Raw genomic sequence first — 20767 nt, forward strand, 5'->3', positions numbered from 1 at the left:
ATGGCAAGAACTTTGCTGCAGAGAAGAGACATAAGAGATATGATGTAGATATTAATTCCTACTCCTTTGTCACAGTCCTTCTTGTGTGTCAGTCCTTCATTGAAGTCCCTCTCCACAGTCACACTCCTTTGTCACAGTACTTTTTTCTCTTTTCTAACAGTCCCCCTTCATCATCATCACCCTTCATCATAGTGCTTATTCACCATTTTCCTTCTCTTTGACAGTCATAGGGCAGAGATCTTCTCCTTTATCATATTCCCTCCTTCTTCTTAGTCACAGTCCTCCTTCATCATAGTAGTTTTAATTCATCACCATCCTTCACTTTCATCAGAGTTCTTCTCCTTTTTCATTGTCCGTCACCATCACAACCCCTTTCTTTTCTACAGTTCTTCGACAAAGTCCTTATCCTTTGTAACAGTCATCATCAGACTGTGACAAAATAACTACTGTCTGCAGGAGAGCGAGGATGAGTAGTGGCTACCCGGCCCTCGCACTACTGCTAACCAATACTGATTCCAGATATGAAACATGTACAGCCAAGAGATATACCTGCATTGCCCTTTGTGGTAACGTGGGTTGAGGGCAAACCCTCCCCTTATCCTCTTAAAATGTGGGTGAGTGATAGCAGTAGCAAGCTGAACAGCAATAAAACAACAGTTCAAAATAAAAGATTGCCCATGCAAGGTTCATTACAAATATATAGGCTTTAATTGAAGACACCACATGCAATATTACTTTACTAGAAAAACACCAACACAACAGTACAGAATATGAAGAATGTAAATGTAGCAAACATTGTGGATAATGCAGCAGTGGTAAAAGGCAATATATGACTGAGAAGAGACTTGCAGTGTGACTAGAAGCCACAAAGCCTTTGCATGGCTGCCCTGGGTTCACAGTATTAATATTTATGTTATACAAATCTGATGTGGCTTTAATACGTATGCAAACTATCAGTAAACATGCGAAAATCCAGGTATGGCTTGCTGTTAGAGATTACACTCTGTCACCAGACCATATCGTTCCTAAAATATTTTTTAGTTGTGGATCAAAGGTGCAGATTTATATGCAACTTTGTCGGCAGTGACTATGCTGACACAACAGATGTCAAACAGGGCACATTGATCTAGAAACCTGGTCTGTGCCACTTAAGATTAGGGGAATCTTCCCCATTTATGGAGACGTGTTCCAAAAACATCTCAGTATTGGTGTGAATAATTGCCCCTTTAAAGGACCTGGTGCAGTTCTCACTCAGAGTTGGGAAACCTTCACCACTCCCTGGCCTAGTTGGTCATCTGTTAAGATACCCATACTGTAAATGACCTCCTCCATGAGATCAACATCCAAAATGTCCTATTTGGGTTCCTCCTTGCATGCAAGATCTCTCTTTCTATGTGTCAAATCTCCACAAAGAAAACAATCTTTGAAAGTTGAGAGTGTGAGTGGCTCAGTGCTAGAAATGCTCTCACTCTTCTTTTCAGTGGGAGTTGACTAACCATGTGCTTGGGCTTTTGGGGGCCTTTCTCGGGAGAAAGGTCAGAATCTCTGTCCTTACACTCCTTGTGTTTACTATTATCAGATGCCTTATCATTTGATTTAGTTGCAGCCGCCTGTGCCTTTTTCAGGACCGGAGTGCTCATCCTTTGCAAACTACCAAGTGTTTGGGATCTTCTTGTCCACTTAATACTGGTTTAACTACATGTCACATTTGTTAAGGATATTCTAGCATACAACCACATTGTACATGCCCTTAATTCTGTCAATATGTGTGACCCATCTACTCAGATATTTCAAGGACTAATGTGTAAACTCCTGAAATGTTTCACTCCCCTACTTTGAGAGCTCTTTAATGCCCCTGAGGTACTGTTTTGGGGTGTTGGAGATCTTTCTGATTACAGTGGCGTTCATTTTCTCATAAATGAACCTTTCATCAGGTGCCAACTGAATAATAATAGTTCCAGCTATTGGGAGGCAGCTTATATGGGCTACACCGCATAACTCCTCTTCCACTGTTAAAAGGGATATCATATTGTACCTCCTTTATTGTATATATTGGCCTAAGCCCAGTCACTCTGCGAAGAAATCCGCGTTGCAAAGTTCCGATCTTAGAACGACTTTGATTTCCATTTCAAAGTCACTCTGTGTTCTAAAATGGTGGACCGTGTTTCCCCCTTGTAACCTAGCCCTCCTGACCTTCGCACAAAAGTTAATGTCTAAACTGCCCGTAGGCTGAATGTTAGGGTCTGTAATGAGACATTGTCCTATGTTTGACCTGAAGATCAAGGATTACCTGCGCTAACAAGTCCGATCCGTGGACATACATCAAATACAATGTTGTTTAAATACTAAACGTGGACATTTGTTGAACTGCATTGTATAGGACGTGTACTAAGGCTTAATGTTAAATCCGAAGATACACTGTTGCCATTGTGACTTGTTGTTCTACAAACTGGAAATAATCCACATGCATATTGTTGGACAAACTAGAGGTGAACTCGGCACAAACCTAGACCGAGAATTATTAACCTGCAGAGGGGCTGGACATTACGATTGGAAAATGTATAAAAGATGTAAATGTTAGACTTCCAGTACCTCTCACTTCTCACACCGAAAGGGCTGGTATTCGCTGTGATGTACTGAGGGCCAGATATCTACCTGATATTTTGTTTCTTTGTAAAACTGTACAGTTACAGAATAAAGATCTGTGAATCTTTATAAACCTCTGTTTGGTGTATTTCCTTTTGCAGTACTCAGCCTCGATATTTTTCTTTGCTTTTACAGATGGCGCCCGAGAAGAGATCCTCAAGATTGATGCCAGCTCATTGAAGGTTGACGTGGCTATCGGACCGAGATCGGATGGTGTAAAATGGGGCCCCTTTCTTGGATGAGATGCAACACCTCAGCAGTGCTGCACGACCCGATCCCTGGACGGTGAGCTCACGGTCCGAGTCGGCATCTTGACGAGGGTCCATATATCGAGGCGGGCAGATTTGCCAAAATCACCAACCACATGGGACCTTAGTTAGAACTTTGCAATCTGATCGGACCTCCTTAGGATTTGATCAGGTGAGTCGTGACCCAATTCTTAAGTACCCTGATCATTTGTTTTGGCGCATTGCACTCGCAAGTACAATTATTGACCAGGTAACACCAGTATTCTGATATGCCTGGGAAATTGTCTGCCTGCTTCAGGGTATTATTCCACAAGGACAGACAATCTTTGGAATTTGGCTGACCGCCGTCAATGGAGGGGTCACCGGTGTGTACTATGTACTGTAAGCACGGCATTGGTAGTATAGTATTTAATGATATTTGGCACAGACAAACTAGACATGCTTCCGAACTTCAGTGGCCAATACAATGGTAGTTTTGAAATTCCTCATATTGAATACTTAGAATCCATATTATTGAAGAAAAAGGCTAGACCTGCAGCATTCGATGTATTACAGAATTGGAGAAAGAAGCTATGCAGCAGCTTAAGAGTAGAGAAAAGCATGTGCGCCGTCATATGACGAACGCCGAAAAAGCATTGTTAAATGACCAGAATAAACAGTCTGAGTCAGTTAGGAATATGGATAGGGCTTTTTCACTTGGTATCCAGAAAATGTATCCTTCTAAAGACTTTCATGTATCTGAGGAACTTATTGACAAACTTTTAAATCAACGAAGGCCTGGTGCCACTGCGCCACCTCCGTATGTTCCTCTTCCTGCTGTTATTCCTCCTCCCGTTGTTCCTCCTGCTCCTCCTATTGTTCTTCTTAATGTTCCTCTTCTTCCGGCTGTTGTTCCTCCTCTTGTCATTGCTCCTCCACCTGTTCCTCCACCTTTGCCTGCTGTTAAGGGTCCAGTGGGCTTGCCTGCTGCGCCAGTGATAGTACCTTTGTTTCTGGATGTTCAAAAATTGCCTACCCTCCCTCTTCCAAGTGGTTCTACACCGCTGGTAGTGGATCGGGGAGCGGGATCGAGGGTTGTAACTCGTAATACTGTGTCTTCAGAGAAAAAACGTGAATTAACTGCGTGGGCTAAACATTGCATGGAGAGGGGTGAACAAGCCGATGTTTTTGCCACACTTTGTAATTTAGACAATTTTCCTGAGAAAAACGTTTTTATTGAAGGATTAGGAATTCATTTATGTGTAATGTGGAACAGACTAAATGATATAGATCTCCTACAAGGGTTAAGGGATTTGAATACTTTAGCATTCTCTAGCGATACTGCGGAGAAAGTACAAGAGCATGTCGAGAGGGTTTTTGGGTATAGAAGGGAGTTGGAAAGGTTGAAGAATGAAGATATAGATGGTGTTAGTTTGGATGCTATGTTAGTACAGAAGCGTTTTTTTCCTTGTCGTAAATCGATAAATGAGGAAACACGAATTCGTACGAAAGATGCGATTGGGTGGATCTCAGACACGTCGATAACTCCCATTGAAATATATGACACGTATAGTCAGTATACGCCAGAAATTCAGAGGAAAGTGATACAGGTAATGGTAGAGTGCCTACAGGATGAATGCGTAAAAAGAAAGGTTTGTTGTCCCACAGAGTTATTGAGTATTTATAAGAGTGCGTTTTCGTTTGACACTCCTTCAGCTGCTTTAGCGCTCGATTTAGCTCTGCTGCTTAATAAGCGTTCGGAGTTCTCTACTTCTCAGTTGCCCATGAGAGAGGTTCCTCCGACATTTGTCCCAAAATTAGAGATTCCTGCTAATGCTGCTGCAGGTACACCTGCCCAGGATATCCCTGCACATTATGTGTCGCAGTTTGTTCACATCCCGTTCTCAAGATGGGAAGTGAACACCATCAAACAATCTATTCCCGATATTAGGAAGAATCTGACAGGGTTCTACAAAGAAATAGAGTCTGTCTTGTAATCATCAGTATTCACCTTAAGTGATATTGAATTGTTATTTCCTGTACTCCTGCCTATTGATTTATGGAAGCAGATTAGGACTGTAGATGATGTACCAGGGTTATGAGATTTATGGGATACTATAGCTAGACTCGATAGAGAAAGGCCAGCTGTTGAGAGACCTCCACAGGTAATACTAACTTTGCCTGATAGAATTGAAAACTATAATTCCTGAAAGAAGGATTATTTGGGACAAGCTTACTGCCTGTGTCCAAGGGAAATCTGAGGGTGCTACGGAGTTCTTTAACCGGTTCAAACAAGTATTTTCAGATTACAGTGGGTAAGACTTAAGCAGAGAGTCTGGGAAACGACTATTCGTGGAGAAATTTTTGTGTGGATTGCTGCCTGACATCCGGTCACAAATTATGTCCTCCGAGAGTGCTTGGCAAGCGAAGTCTCAGTCAGAAGTACTGCATATGGCTCAGTACTATGAGAATCGTGTCAATAACGAAAAAGAAAGAGTTGAAGAGAAAAGGTGACTTAAAGACAAAAGTACTATTGCAACAGATTGTTAGAGGCCCTAGAGGGGGTAATTCGCAATTTAGAGGTCAGTACGTTTCACAGGGAAATGCGCCATTGGGTCCTGTAAACATAAAACAGTGCGCTTATTGCAGACAAGAGGGTCATTGATGTGCACAATGCCCGATCCTCCAGCAGAGGTCGACAACGCATTTGGGAATATGGGTAGATGATCCAGTGGCCGCCCAGGGGCAGAGGGTTCTGATAGAAGTCAGTTTTCACAGGGTTCACAGCAACCCTTTTCACAGGACAATCAGGCACCAAGTGTGGACAATAGAAACATTTTTGATCATCCTTCTGCCGCTTATCTCTCGGAAGAACTTCCTTTCGATGACATTCTGTTTCGCTAGGATTGCCCGAAGCAGGGTTTGGAACCAACGCATATTCCCGTTAATCAGAAAGGTCCCTACGTTGAAATGATAGTGGGAAATAGGAAACATCTATTCTTGATAGATACAAGGTCACTTAAGTCTTCTATTGATCATTCACGGGTTCCAAACATTTCACTGTCAGGGCAAACCAATGTTTCTGTAGGGTTTTCTGGCACACCAGTCATCTGTCCGGTTTCTTCGCTGGTACCTATTTCTTTGGGTCCATTTACGGACCACTGTCCATTCCTTTTGACCACAAATTGTGAAGAGAATTTGCTGGGGTTGAATCTGTTGAAAGAATTAAATGTGGTAATTCATTCTTCTTCTGATGGAGTGCGTTTGACGATTTCACCACAGCAACTTTCTGTCTCCCAATTCTTATCCAGACCTTTGCCGCCGGAATTTAGTAATGTTCCGGAGTTTTTGTGGGCAATTGATGACAATGATGTCAGTGTTTTGCAAATTGAGCCTGTTAAGATTATTCTGAAACATGGAGTAAAGTTGCCACGTATCCCCCAGTATAAGATCTCGGTCGATGGTGAGCAAGCTTTGAAATGCATCGTCTCCGATTTTGTACATCGAGGGGTGATTGAGAAAATTGCAGGTAGTTTTTTCAATAGTCTAATTTTGCCCGTGTACAAAAAAGGCGATAATGCAATTCCCTTCCGTTTCATTATTGATTTACATGCCATTAATAAGATCGTTGCTCCACAATTTCCTATTGTTCCTGATGTGACAACAATATTGACCATGATTCCGCCTTCAGCTACTCACTTTATTGTAGTGGATCTAAAGAACGCCTTCTTTAGTATCCCTATACATAAGGACAGTAGATACTTGTTCGCGTTCACCTTAGGGGGACGCTCGTTTACCTTTACCCACCGCAAGGTTACACGGAAAGACCTAGCATCTACAGTAGGGCTTTGAAAGAGCAGCTCGACACACTCGAGTTGCCCACTACTTGTACACTGCTTCAATATGTCAACAATCTTCTCTTAGCTGCTGAATCAGAGAGCGCTTATAAGGAGGGCACCATGTTGTTGCTTATTCACCTAGCACAACATGGATACAAAGCTTTGCTTAAAAAATGTCAATATTTAGGCTATCTCCTGTCAAAGGAGGGAAGAAGGTTGACGCCTGAATGGATAAAAATAATTTCTGGTATGTCTGTCCCAAACACACAGAATGAAGTCACAGCCTTGATAGGAATGGCTTCTTACTGTAGGGAGTGGATCCCGAACTTCTCCTTAGTGATTAAACCAATGTTGGCTTTGACGAAGAAGGGCATTTCTTCGCCATTTCTGTGGAACTTGGAACACCAGCGAGCATTTGATCTGCTCAAGACTGCAGTGTGCTCGGCACCAGTTTTGGGCACACCAAATTATGAAAAGGCCTTCGTGTTGTATGTGCATGAATGTGATGGATGTGCTATGGCTGTGTTAATGCAGGAACATGGAGGGAAAAATAGGCTGTGTGGCTACTTTTCTTCCACCCTTGATCGTGTTGCATGCGCTTTGCTAAGATGTTTACGAGCTGTCGCTGCTGCTGCTGTGTCCGTAAAACAGAGCGACTGTATGGCCCTAGGCCATGCTTTAACCCTGATGGTACCTCACTCTGAGATGTTCTATAAAACAGAACACAAACTCAACACCTCACCTCCGCACGATTAACGAGATACAAATTGATCTTGTTTGCACCGCACATCCAAATAAAGAGGTGTTGTGTTCTTAATCCGGCTGAACTTTTACCTTGCCGGCAAGGTACTTCTTGCAGTAACGAAGAGTCACATGACTGCCTTTACACTACAGAACAAGAGACCAAAGGCAGAAGCGATCTAAGAGACATTCCTTTGAACAATCCACAAGGAGAGCTGTTTTGTGATGGCTCCTGTTTCAAACTCCCCGATGGTACATCCAGAGCTGCTTATGCAAATACCACATTGAGCACGGTCGTGGAGACCAGAAGAATCACGCATAACTCCGCGCAGGCCGCAGAGATTATAGCATTGGCCCGAGCTTGTGAACTTTCCAAAGGGCTTACCGAAAACATATATACTGACAGTCAGTATGCCTTTGGGGTGGTTCACAACTTTGGCAGACGTTGGGCAGAAAGATGTTTCTTGACTTCACATGGCACTTAAATCCAGCATGGCTCCTTGATAGTACAGTTGCTCTCAGCGCTTGCACTCCCTACTCAGCTAGTTATTATGAAATGCGCAGCACATCAGAAGATCATAGATAATATAGGAAAAGGGAACGCTTTCGCTGACCAGATAGCCAAACAGACTGCCACTGATCTCTCTTCAGAAATGTATACTTCAAGGGAAGCCACAAATGCATGTACTTTGGATGAGGGTATTGACTCTGTAAAGAACATTCAAGCTGATGCCACGTTAGAGGAATGCAAGAAATGAGCTGAGAGTTTGGCGAAATTGGATGATGACGGGTGTTGGGTGGACAAAGTTGAAGGGAAGTGGTTATTGCCCAACGCGTATATTATGATGATGGTTGTCATGGCTCATGGTCCTACCCATATTTGTGCTCGTAAGGTCACCAAAATATTGCAAAATGTGTCGGTAAATGACAAAATCCCTAAGGTAGCTGAACGCTTCATTCAGGGGTGTATGATTTGTTCACAGCACAATGTGGGAAAGGGCACATCCTAAGGGTAGTTTTGGTCCACCTTCTGTCCCCTTTGAAGTGATTAATTTTGACTTTATTGAAGTGGAGCATTGTCATAACTTCAGATACATATTAGTTGTCATCTGTGCTTTTAGCAAATGGGTTGAAGCTTTTCCTGTCAAAGATGCCACAGCCATGACCACAGCAAACACCATGCTGAAGGAATATTTTTCAAGATTTGGTCTGCCAAGAGTCATCTGGTCGGACAATGGTCCACATTTTATCGCTGTTGTAATTCTGCAGATATGCGCGGGATTACTGATCGATAAACGGTTCCATTCGGCCAGACATGCACAGAGTGCTGGACTAGTAGAAAGACACAACGGTATCATTAAGAACAAGCTCGCTAAAACGTGCGCCGGCACCAAATTAAAATGGGCGGACACCTTTCCGATTGTGTTATTGTCCATGAGGAGGACTCCTCAAACTAAGACTGGGCTCTCTCCCTTTGAGGTGGTCATGGGTAGGCCAGCTAACATTTGGAATGTCCCAAAGCCCTGTGCTTTACACGAGGTCGAAAATGTACTTCTTTCTGATTATTGTGGCCAGTTAACTAAAAATCTGTATTTTATTTATCACCAGGTGCGAGAGGCTTTACCTGTCAGGTACGAGGGCCCCGGTCACAGCATACGGACGGGAGACTGGGTCCTCACAAAATAATTTGAGCGGTTTTCTTGCCGCGTACCTTGTTGACGGGGCCCTCATCAGGTCCTTCTGGTCACACAGACGGCGGGGCGGGTAGCAGGCAATAAGCACTGGATCCACGCGTCCCACATCAAGAGAACTCCATACCCTGTGCCACACACTACAGAAGATACAGGACCCGTCACCAGTACTGCAACCAAAAATCACGAAGCAGTAAACAGCATTGAGAGTGCGTCGGAGACCCTCCCTGAGCCCGTTAGGCCTGGGGAAACAGCTATTACACCTCCACACTCTCCAACAGTTCCATCTTTAAAATGTGTTCCGAATCTTGCATCAGATCTCGTCTTGGATTCGTCGCTTCCATCGTGAAGTGACGACGCGTTGTTCACAGATCATTCAGTACCAGGAGTCACAAGGTACGATCTGCGTCTGAGGAAATAGACCTACTGCACGGTTCGGCTGTACCATCAAAGAAAATCATCAAAGGGCTTGCCTTTTTTGGCCCGATCATTTGTATATAAGGGGATTCGGTTAGCTAGGGTTTGTGAAAGGACTAAGAAGACGCTCGGCCTGGAGGCGGCCAGCAAAAAAAAAAAATTGGTGCAAATCGTTAGAAGACCACAATGCTTGCAACCGCTCCCGCTCGTACAGAACAGATAAGAGAGTGTGTGACCAACCACTAAAACAAAAAATCAAATGTGTGGGCCCTGAAAATGTATTGTTTTCTTGTGATAATGTTAACTGGTTTTACAATAGTCATTGCCTTGGGATTCTGGTATCTGGAAGAAGTACATCTGCTTGATAATGTGTTACCCACTGAAAATGCACCCACTGTTTCTACTCCATTTGTGCATCTGCACACTCTATCTCCTAGAGACTCTCAGCGCAGACAGTTACCACAACAACACTCTATTACTCATTATGAATGCTACACATGCCATTTTTAATAGGTCCAACTGTTGGGTTTGTTCGCATTTACCGCAAAACAGGGATAAAGGGCTGGGTTGGTATATTCATCCTTTACCTTTGACAACTGCTTGCTATGCTTCACTTAGAGCACTATACTTTGGCCGATGGAACGATAGCATCTCAGGGAACTTCGATGGGACTAACTTAAATGATTTTGAAAAACGTGTCTTAATGCCCCTGGGATGCTCACTCTTTATGAATAGGAGCAAGCCAAATGTTGCTTCTATTAGGCTTTCTGGTAGACTGTCCCGTCCTTTTCAATCCTTGATCTCTTTTAAGATGGCTCCTACAGGCAAGCGGAATGCCACGCCACCTTCTTATACCGTCAACCACAGCCCCGATTCAGTTTCTTTCTGCATACAGAGGAATGGTACTCAGTCAATGGGTGATTTTAAGGGCTGCGCCAATGTTGCGAATTTGACTAGTGAGGACATACCCTTGTATGTAGGCGAACCTGTCTACTTTGTTAGCGGTAATATAGCATTTCCATGGTTACCCGGGGATTGGCAGGGAACTTGTTATTTAGGAATTCTGTTACTCAGGGTATTCATTGCTAGCACTGTAGAAATGCCAAAGGCTCGTCCACGGCGGGACGAGAATGGCGATACTTCAGCACAAGTTTTGGGTGATGTAGCTAAATCCTTTGTGCCATTTTGGGGGCAAATACTGAACTCAGAAGATATCAGGAGACTAGCGAGAGTAGTGGAGAGTACCATCAACCGGACCACTGACATACTCTATAATATGACTTTAGAACAGAAAGCAATAAGGTTTGTGGCACTTCAGAACCGGATGGCTTTAGATGTCATTCTGGCTGAACGTGGTGGGGTATGTAAATTAGTGGGGTCCACTTGCTTTGTTTAAATCCATATTCCTCCCCAACTATCTTTAGGGTGATTCAAAATCTGCATGTTCTCAGTTTAGAAGTGCATGTTCCCGAGGGAAACGGGGATCTTAGTGCTTGTTCCTGGGACCTCCTACGATCCTGGGGATGGAAGCTACTTTCAGTCTTGCTGATTATTTTAGGTATTCTGCTGTTTCTTTGTTGTTGTGTACAATATCTTCCTGGTATGTGTTCGATGTTAGGAGGATGTTGTGCACAAGCGATGGGTACATTAAGGCACAAGGTATATGCCCCAGAGACAATATAAAATTAATTAGTGCTGAAGGAAATCTCAGTATCTGACCTCATGGCAATTGATATTTCCGATAGTGATTCGGATGTATGGACATTGAGATGTGAAGTTACTCGTAAAGTGAATAGAAGTAGTTTAGCACTTGGCTTAGGCCAAAAGGAGGGTTTGTTAAATGGGATATCATATTGTACCTTTATTGTATATATTGGCCTAAGACCAGTCGCTCTGTGAAGAACTCCGCGTTGCAAAGTTCCGATCTTAGCTCGACTTAGCCACCATTTTAGGTCCATCCGCCATTTTGATTTCCATTTCAAAGTCACTCTGTTTTCTAAAATGGTGGACAGTGTTTTCCGCTTGTAACCTAGCCGTCCTGACCTTCGCACAAAAGTTTAAACTGCCCGTAGGCTGAATGTTTGGGTCGTATCGTTTGACCTGTAGATTAAGGATTACCCACGCCAACAAGTCCGATCCGCGGACATACATCAAATGCAATGTTGTTTAAATACTAAACGTGGACATTTGTTGAACTGCCTTGTATAGGACGTGTACTAAGGCTTAATGTTAAATCTAAAGATACACTGTTGCCATTGTGACTTGTTGTTGTACAAACTGGAAATGATCCACAAGCATACAGTTGGACAAACTAGAGTTGAACTTGGCACGAACCCTAGACCGAGAATTATTAACTTGCAGAGGGGCTGGACATTACAATTGGAAAATGTATAAAAGATGTAAATGTTTAGACATCCAGTACCTCTCACTTCTCACGACGAAAGGGCTGGTATTCGCTGTGATGTACTGAGGGCCAGATAGCTATCTGATACTTTGTTTCTTTGTAAAACTGTACAGTTATAGAATACAGATCTGTGAATCTTTATAAGCCCGTGTTTGGTGTATTTCCTTTTGGGGTACTCAGCCTCGATATTTTTCTTTGCTTTTACACCACCTCCTAGCTCTAGTGCTTTAAACCAGTTGGAGATGCCTCTCCCCACCTCATATGGCCGGAATAAATCCATCTGGATGTGCTGCCTGGGCTTTCATTGGGAGCCACAACTGGAGATGCTTAACTCATGGCTAGAAGACTTGATGGTTCCCTCTGATTTTCAAGCTCTATAATTACCACACCTCTTTGTGTTCTGTTAAAGCTGCTGTTTTGTTAACGCTGCTGCAGCCTTTTACACCTCCCCTTTGTCCCTTTGCTTCATCTCTGCTAAAGAGGCAGCCGCATCTGCAACTGTACTTCTAAAGTTGCATCATCTTGCTGTCTCTACCACTCATTCTTCTGCTTCGGTTCCTCAAGGGCCAGCCTTTATTCCTCTTGAAAGAACTTGCCTTTGTTTAGTTCGTCCCCAGTGCAGCTCACTTAGCACCAAATGGAAGCATTACACCTTACTGAAGTATAGGACCTAACTGATGGCTGGGAAACCTCTATATCCACCATGTGGGAACAAATAATGCGAACCACCATCACTATCTCTTTCCCCCTCCATTTCTCTGCCCCAATTAGAATGGATATCTGGGGGCTCCAGATCACTACAAGCCACCAGGGACTCCTCCATTCCCTTCCTTCCTCAAAAAATAGGTTAAGAGTTCACAGTAAAAGTGCCTTTCTTGACCTATCTCACGAAGGACGCTTGCTTTAAAGTCCCAAGCTGTATGCTCATTTTCTATTAAATCCTAACTTCCGCCCATCAATGTGACTACATGTCTTCTGCCTTAGAGGAGTACAATGATAAGTAGTGGCTAGCATGCCTACTCAGTCCTTACTCTACTACAAACCAACAATCATCTCATTCAGCAAGATGAAGGAGGCACAGTCTAGATATGTTCCTCTTTCGTCTTTGTGGCTACTTGGGCAAAGTACATGCTATACTCTTAAGTAGCAAACAAAATAGAAGTAGTACACAAGTACAAAATAAAGGAATCCCCAAACAAGTTTCTATAAAAATGAATGCTTTATGTAAGGACAGCATGTGCAATATAACTGTACTCGGAAAATACAAACACAAGCCCACCACAGTCGAAAGAACACAGAATATTAGGAATGTTAAATGTAACAAGCACTATGGCTAATGGAGCTGGGATGAAAGGCAAGAATGTGCAACAATGTCACTCAAAAGGATATGCTTTGTAGAAAACGGTGCAAATGGGTGGCTTATCAGTCTTTAGAGGCACCAAAGCAGACAACCGGGATTGTACCTCTCAAAGGTACCGGAATCTCTTCTTAGGCAATTTGATGTTGTTGAAACATGCTTGGGATGTTGTATTAGAAGGTTGAACCAGGTTTGGATGTGAATAATTGTGCTGTTCCAGCTGGCAACCCAATGCTTTTAACTTTCACCAGATATTTGTGTTTCAAAATAAGCTGAAAGCCTGATATTGAGTTACAAACATACAAGTTGTGTAATATTATTTGCTGCTATGCCACTCGATCTAGATAGGCCACAAATGTCCCATCTTTATTGTGTTATCACAATTGTCACTCCCAATGATGTGTGTCCATTTGCTGCTGTGCATCTTCACAGATACAATTTGATCTAGTAATAACACCTTGTCAATACCAAGCGAACCCTGAATCCCATGCTCTACATTTGTCCTCCTCTCTGCCAATATTTGAATGGACATGTCCAAAAATCTCATAAATAAAAGGCTGAATGGGAGATTTGGCCGAATTTCAGCCGTTCGAAAATTCAAACCGCCAAAAATGTCAACCAAATCCCCCATAAAGTGCTAAGGGCTGCAGGTGCTGCAAGGGTGTCCCCCGCACCATTGTTCACTATATTGTGAGCCGGGGTTGCGGCCATATCCCTGCAGCCAACCCCCCAAAAGTCCAAAAATAAATACATAAAAAAATAGGAAAGTACTCTGCAGTGCCGGTTCCCGATCATAGAAGTGAAAGGGAACAGGCGTCACAGGGACACAGCAAGTTGGCGGCACACAACCAAGTGTGCTGGTGCGAGGGAAGTTGGGGGGCGGGCGTGTGGGTGGGGCGGGGGCCAAGTCGGAAATATTCAGGGGAGAAAAGGCCAAACGCTATTTTCTGAAAAATAATCTTTGGTCTATTCAACCTCGAACATTTTCGCCACGGGATTCCAACCCCAATCCTATTTGAACTGTGTTCTCTGAGCTATTTGATCATGTGCAGATCGATCATATTTGATTTTATTTTGGGGTTGCTGACACAGTCTAAGTCAATGCACTTTGCAGCACCCACAGTCATGAAATCAGGATGTACTGGCAGTGGGCCACATTCCGAGTATGCAGGAAGTCATGGCGCTTTTGCGCCATGACTATCTCCCATACCGGGTCCGATCTGGTTCAATGGGGACTTACCGGTCCATTCCGACCCTGGAGAGACCAGTAAGTCCCCATTGAAAAATCCATTCCCCATTCCCATTGAGCCCCTACAGGGCTCAATGGGAATGGGGAAGTAGCTAATAACGGTATCGCAATTTGCGGTACCGTTATAAGCTCCGAAGTCCCTTAACGGGTCCCGTCCATAACACCTGGTAGGAAGGGACCCGCTAAGGGACCTCAGAATAGGGCGCAAAGGGTTTACCAGCACCGATATCCTTAACGGTGCCCGGTATCCCTTTGCGCCCTACTCGGAATGAGGCCCAATGTCTTCCCGGTATACTTTGAAGTAGGCGTTTTTATGGATGAGGACACATTGATTGCATGGTTGGCTGCCATAGTATTTTTCTTTCAATTGTCCAGTTCTTTTCTACAAGCATATCCCCACTCCTTTAATTCAGTGGGTCGTTATATCAGCTTCTGCTACTACATCATCTGCGCCCGAAATCTAACCACAGGCGTTAATCAGCGCTCTGAAACACTTGTGTACGAGCGCGATATAAATAAAATATAATTTCATTTCATTTCAATTCGCCAATTTCTACTGCTCGGTTTATTATTGCAGATTACTTACAAATGTCTGTAATGGCAGGGAGATTATTTGTTTCATGCTTTTACCTCTACCCCTTTCACTCCTCCCCCTTCAAGGGCGTCAGCTTTAAACCCAAATTTAGTGTGATTTCATTATGGAGTCAACTTCTCCTCAACAGTAACGGCCTTTATTATATAAAGTTCATGCTTTTCAAATTCAGAGGATTTTTTATTGTCCCCATTTTATGATGCTGGCTGTTGCATTGTTTCCCAATATTTAGGCCACATGTTACACATTTAAAGCTAAGACACATGTTGCGCTTTCCCACCAGCAATATGAGGCACCTGATACAGCATTGCCCCTTTACTTCAGTATTAAGTGCTTCTGGGTCAAACACATGTTACCCTTAGTGGATCCGATAAATACAATACAATGAAAAATATGATATGTAACTGGGAGGTAGGATTGCTTCTCAAAACACTCCACAACATTTGGGGGAACATGCTCTGCATTCTGTCTCTGGAAAATGTGAACATAATAACTATAAAAGGCAGGCCTCTAAGGTGACAAGGGGGCATTCTAAATAATGATGCTGACAAACAAGACACAAGAAACATGCATTCTTTAGGCTTAAGTGTCTAGAGTAAAATCCATGCTGGTTATACTGCTATGCAACAACTACACGTTGACCCTGCAATGAAACCTTGCACCACTGTGCTGATGTATGTGCTAACCCTTTTTACTCCAATGAGAATAACCCAGTTGCGTGTTTGCTTCTCGTTTGTGTGTCGCCTTGCTTTGTTTAGGTGGTTCACTCTCCAAAAGCACCATAAATACAGGACATATAAAACATATGCAAACCCTCACAACTATCACATCAATGGACAATGTAAAACATTTAAACAAATAATTTTAGTAATCAAATTATGTACACAATCTCAACGTCATTTCCTTCAAGTGCTTTTACATGAATATACATAGGAAAATAATTGAGAGTACAAAAATAAAAAAAGAATATCAGGAAAGAACATCTTCAATAACGTGAGCTAAAAGCTCATCAATGTGTCTTTCTGTCCTATGTTACTACATGATTTTACACATGGAAATAAACCAAGTCATAATAAATGCTGACAATTTGCATCATGACAATACAATCATTCAGAGTGCATATCCTGGCACTAGGGTTTAATGTTAATAATGCAAACATCGCTAAGTTGTGAAGGGCCACTTGGCATGTCAAAGAGAGAAAGGTATTGTCTGCCTCTCTATACCCAGAGCAATTTTATTTTTTATCTTTTTATTTTATTGTGTTTTAGCCGATGAATCGACTTTTCATAATTTACAGTATAAAACATAGAAACAATTTTAAAATCACAATCTATTACAATTTGAAATCACCTTCAACAGAATAAAATCATCACTATCAACACATGCAAAAATTGGTAAAATGAAAGGCTATTCAAACCCATGAACTTTTAATACTCTTACAATCTGTAATATCATAAATACCTCTTGCCCTGAGATCAATTGATGCCAGAACATTTCAGAGGTTAAGCTATCTGGACCATAAACAAATCGACTTAGGATCAGTACTCTGGTACTCCAAGTCCCGTTACAATCCATAAGTATATGCTTACGGGTCTGTTTGCCCACACTTCAGCAGAGAAGGCAAGACCGTGGCGAGGAATTCCTAGAATTTCGATCTGACAGAACTTTGCCTGTATTAAGAAGGTTTAATCTGAATCTCACTAAATTCATTCTAACCTTTGAGTCAGGAAAGCATCTCAAATACCTCAACTGGAGACCACAAGGCTTGTCATGAACTGACACAGAGTTTGAAGTTTCAACTCTCTCATCCCTTTAATAGTTCGAATCCAGTCATGCCTCCCCAATGCTTTCTTAACACTAACTGGATTACTAATGAGTTGAGCCAAGGTGGTCTCACACACACTCAACAAGTACATTACTTGGTCTTCCAAAGCCCCTAAGAAGGGGCTGGACTTTACCTTAAGGGCAGACCCTAGATCCGTTCTAAGTGAAAAGATCTTTTTCAAAAGATCTTTTCACTTAGAGACAGATTTAGAAAGACTGCTCTGTGACCGCACAGGACAGTCTTTGTAAATCAGACTGTCACGCCCCTGCCGCACACAAGTGCATGCAGGGGCTGACAGTCAGATTGAGACCAGGAAGTGCAGGACCTAGGGGAATGGGTAAGTTTGTGGATGCGTGTGTTTTGGTGTGTGGGCTGGTTGTATGTATGTGTATTGGTTTGGGGGAGTCTCAGGTGGGGCGAGGTGGCTAGGGCTGAAATTCCATGGCTGAGGGTGTGGCATTGGGGGTGGGTGCTGGGATTGAAATCCCATGGGAGAGGGTGGGGGCGGGCGGTATCCGGGATAGAACAATGGGGGGCTCGGGATGTGAAAAACCCGAATATAAAAAAATAAAGAAAATACACATTTTAAATTTCTTAAGAGAAAATACCTTTACAATGCTGTTTTTACGATCAAAAGAAAATCGGGCATTGTAAATCAGTATTTTTTCTCTTGAGACCTTTACATTTAGGTCTTTTCACATGGAACCCGTACACCTATATACAGGAATTTTTCCATGAGGCAAATAATCAGACGATATACAAAGATGACCCTCTATTCCACATGCCTTAGTAGGGAGTGGAGGCTCAGCTCATACCTCAGACCATTCATAGGGAGAGACTGTGGCAGGGCTAAAACTCTCCTCCAAATTAACCTCTCCATATAGTTACAATCTATTTTCATAGCTTGAAGACTAGTTTCAATACCATACAACAAACAGGGCAGAACTTTTTGAATATAAAAATTAATCAGTGCGATAACTGAGAGTTTACAATAAGAAATATACAATTTCCTCATTGGGCGAGAGAAATGTAATGCTCTGGCCCTCTGTTCCACCATTAATGACACCACTGTTGGAAATGAATATATAGTAAAACCAAGGTATTTAACTTTCCTTGGTGGGGATAGAACCTGACCTTCCAAGAGCCATCTGAATCTTGAACCCTGCTTCCCCGGTCTCTTAAAAGACATGATTTTAGACTTTAACAGGTTTAGTTGGAGCTCGTTTTTTCCTGCATACACATTCATTGCAGTCAATATAGTCTTTGCAGGCCCACAGCAGTATAGTCCAAGAGGACTATCTTCGAAGTAGACCATCCAAGTCAGTGGACATGACCCAATCTATTTGGGCAAGTGCACACCATCATGTCATATGAAGATATAGAATTTCTAACAGACAACAGAGCTACAACACTTGGCTTTTCAGCCGAAGAGGCAGATGCCATACTGGGTCTCATAAAAGAAACGGTTCATACTACAACCAACAAAGACCCCCAAAGTAAAATTAAACAATTAGAATACTCAACAAGGAAGCTCATCAATCGTAAATTGCATGCGGTGACCCTCAGCCGATACTATAAAGCACAACGGATCCCCAGAGGACTTAGAATTCCTTTATGATCAACTTTATGTAAAGAAAATAGAGTTTGTTGAAAAATGGGAGCAAATTTTAAATAAATGTTCTATTGATTTGATACTTCTCACCATTAAAGAACTCCCAGGCAATATTGAACTACTAGAGAAAGAGATCGGCACCTTGTCTAAAGATATAACTGAATTAACAGGAGCAGAATCATTTGCTGATATACTGATTGACCTCGAATCTCGCAAAATCAGAAAATTCAAGAGAGACATTTACGATTATCTCAATAACGAGGTATTCACTTGGGTGGATAGATATCTCAACCAAACATAAAGACCCAACAAACCTATGAGTGACCTAAGTAGTTCTGAATCAGACAATGTATAAACCACAGATGAACCAACAACAGAAAACTCTGCGGCTAGTACATCAGGAATCAATTTAAGACCTAGACAACCTGACAATCCTCAAAGGAAAGATTTTTTAGGAGGAAGAGGAAGAGGACAAGAAGGGGAAGGAAGAAGAGGACAGAGAAGGAAGACACGATTGCAAACAAATCGGACCTAGTAGGTAATCTATCTACTGGAAACTTGACAACTAAAGAAATCAGAACACTTGAAAAAGGTTTGAATTTTGCACCAACCTACAGTAACAACATGTTCAACACTAAAGTCGAACTATATAAATTAGTTCGCAAACTCAAATTGAAAACATTTTTTTCAGAAACAGCCAACACTACCGAAGTCCCCAGTCAAACGGAAACAGAATACATTGAATTCAAAGTAAAGAGCACATTCAACCCACCAGTACATATAACTGTGATCAATATCTTTCACAACATGGTGTTGAGTGATATTAAAAAATACAATTTTGTCACCAAAACGGAAGAACTTGAATAGAGGCGAATTATCCATCATAAAGACCCTATTTACAGATGATTCTATAACCATCAGATCAGCAGATAAAGGTGGCGCTGTAGTTATACAAGATTCTGAACAATACAACGCACATAGTATGGGACAACTATCAGACACAACAACATACCAAACATTAACACATGATCCAACTAAGGATATTAAAGTTGAACTGCACAATGTACTTGAAATGGCACTAGAAAACCATTGGATTAGCAACAAAACAAAAACGTATCTATGGACTCCATATCCCAAGATGCCACACCTGTATATCTTACCCAAAATTCATAAGCAACTCAATAATCCTCCTGGGAGACCGATAGTAGCCGCAACCAAAAGCATCTTGCAACCCTTGGGCACCTATATCGACTATTTATTACAGCCCCTTATTCAACAGACCTCAATTTACGTCAAGGATACCACCCATTTTTTTACAAATTCTAGAGAACATTGAACTCACGATAGATGATATCCTATTCACCATCGATGTGGCAAGCCTTCATACAAGCATCACGCATGATCTGGGACAAAGAGCAGTAGAGAAGCCATAACTAGACGCAGGACCTATAGGAGCCAATCAAGACTTTTTGGTGATCCTTTTGAAATTTATTTCAGAAAATTCATGCTTCAAGTATAAAGAGACTTATTAGAAACAATTGACTGGAACTGCCATGGGAGCCACTATGGCACCATCCTATGCGAACACGTTCATGTTCGACTCCAAAACCAGACACATCATCAACAATCCTCAATGGAGTCCACATCTGAAAAAATGGTATAGATATATTGACGACATATTTGGAATATCGTCAGGCAGTCGAGACGAATTGAATAATTTCCTCTTATATTTGAATAACATTGACAATAGGTTGCAATTCACAATGGGGATAGGGAACCCTAAAATTCATTATTTAGATGTGTAAACAGCAATTGAAGGCTTGAGAATTTTGACAAAACTCTACTTAAATCACACTGACAGAAATAATCTCCTTCACAGGTTGAGCTTCCATCCACCAAACATCTTACACAACCTACCATTTGGACAGATGCTGCGGATCAAAAGAATTGTAAGTGATCAAACAGAATGCAATCTTGAATTGGATAAACTACAGATGAAACTGAAAGAAAGAGGATATCCAGATGATGACCTCACAACAGCCAGGATCAAAACAGATGCACAAGACCGCACTCAATTATTAACGAAAAAACAAGAACGGCCACAACCTGGATTAGTTTTTGTTACTAAATACTCAATTCAGAGTCGCCAAATCAGAGACAGTGTTCT

The sequence above is a fragment of the Ambystoma mexicanum genome, chromosome 14 (genome assembly GCF_040938575.1).
Source record: "Ambystoma mexicanum isolate Mex_15411 chromosome 14, UKY_AmexF1_1, whole genome shotgun sequence".
NCBI classification, from domain to species: Eukaryota; Metazoa; Chordata; class Amphibia; order Caudata; family Ambystomatidae; genus Ambystoma; species Ambystoma mexicanum.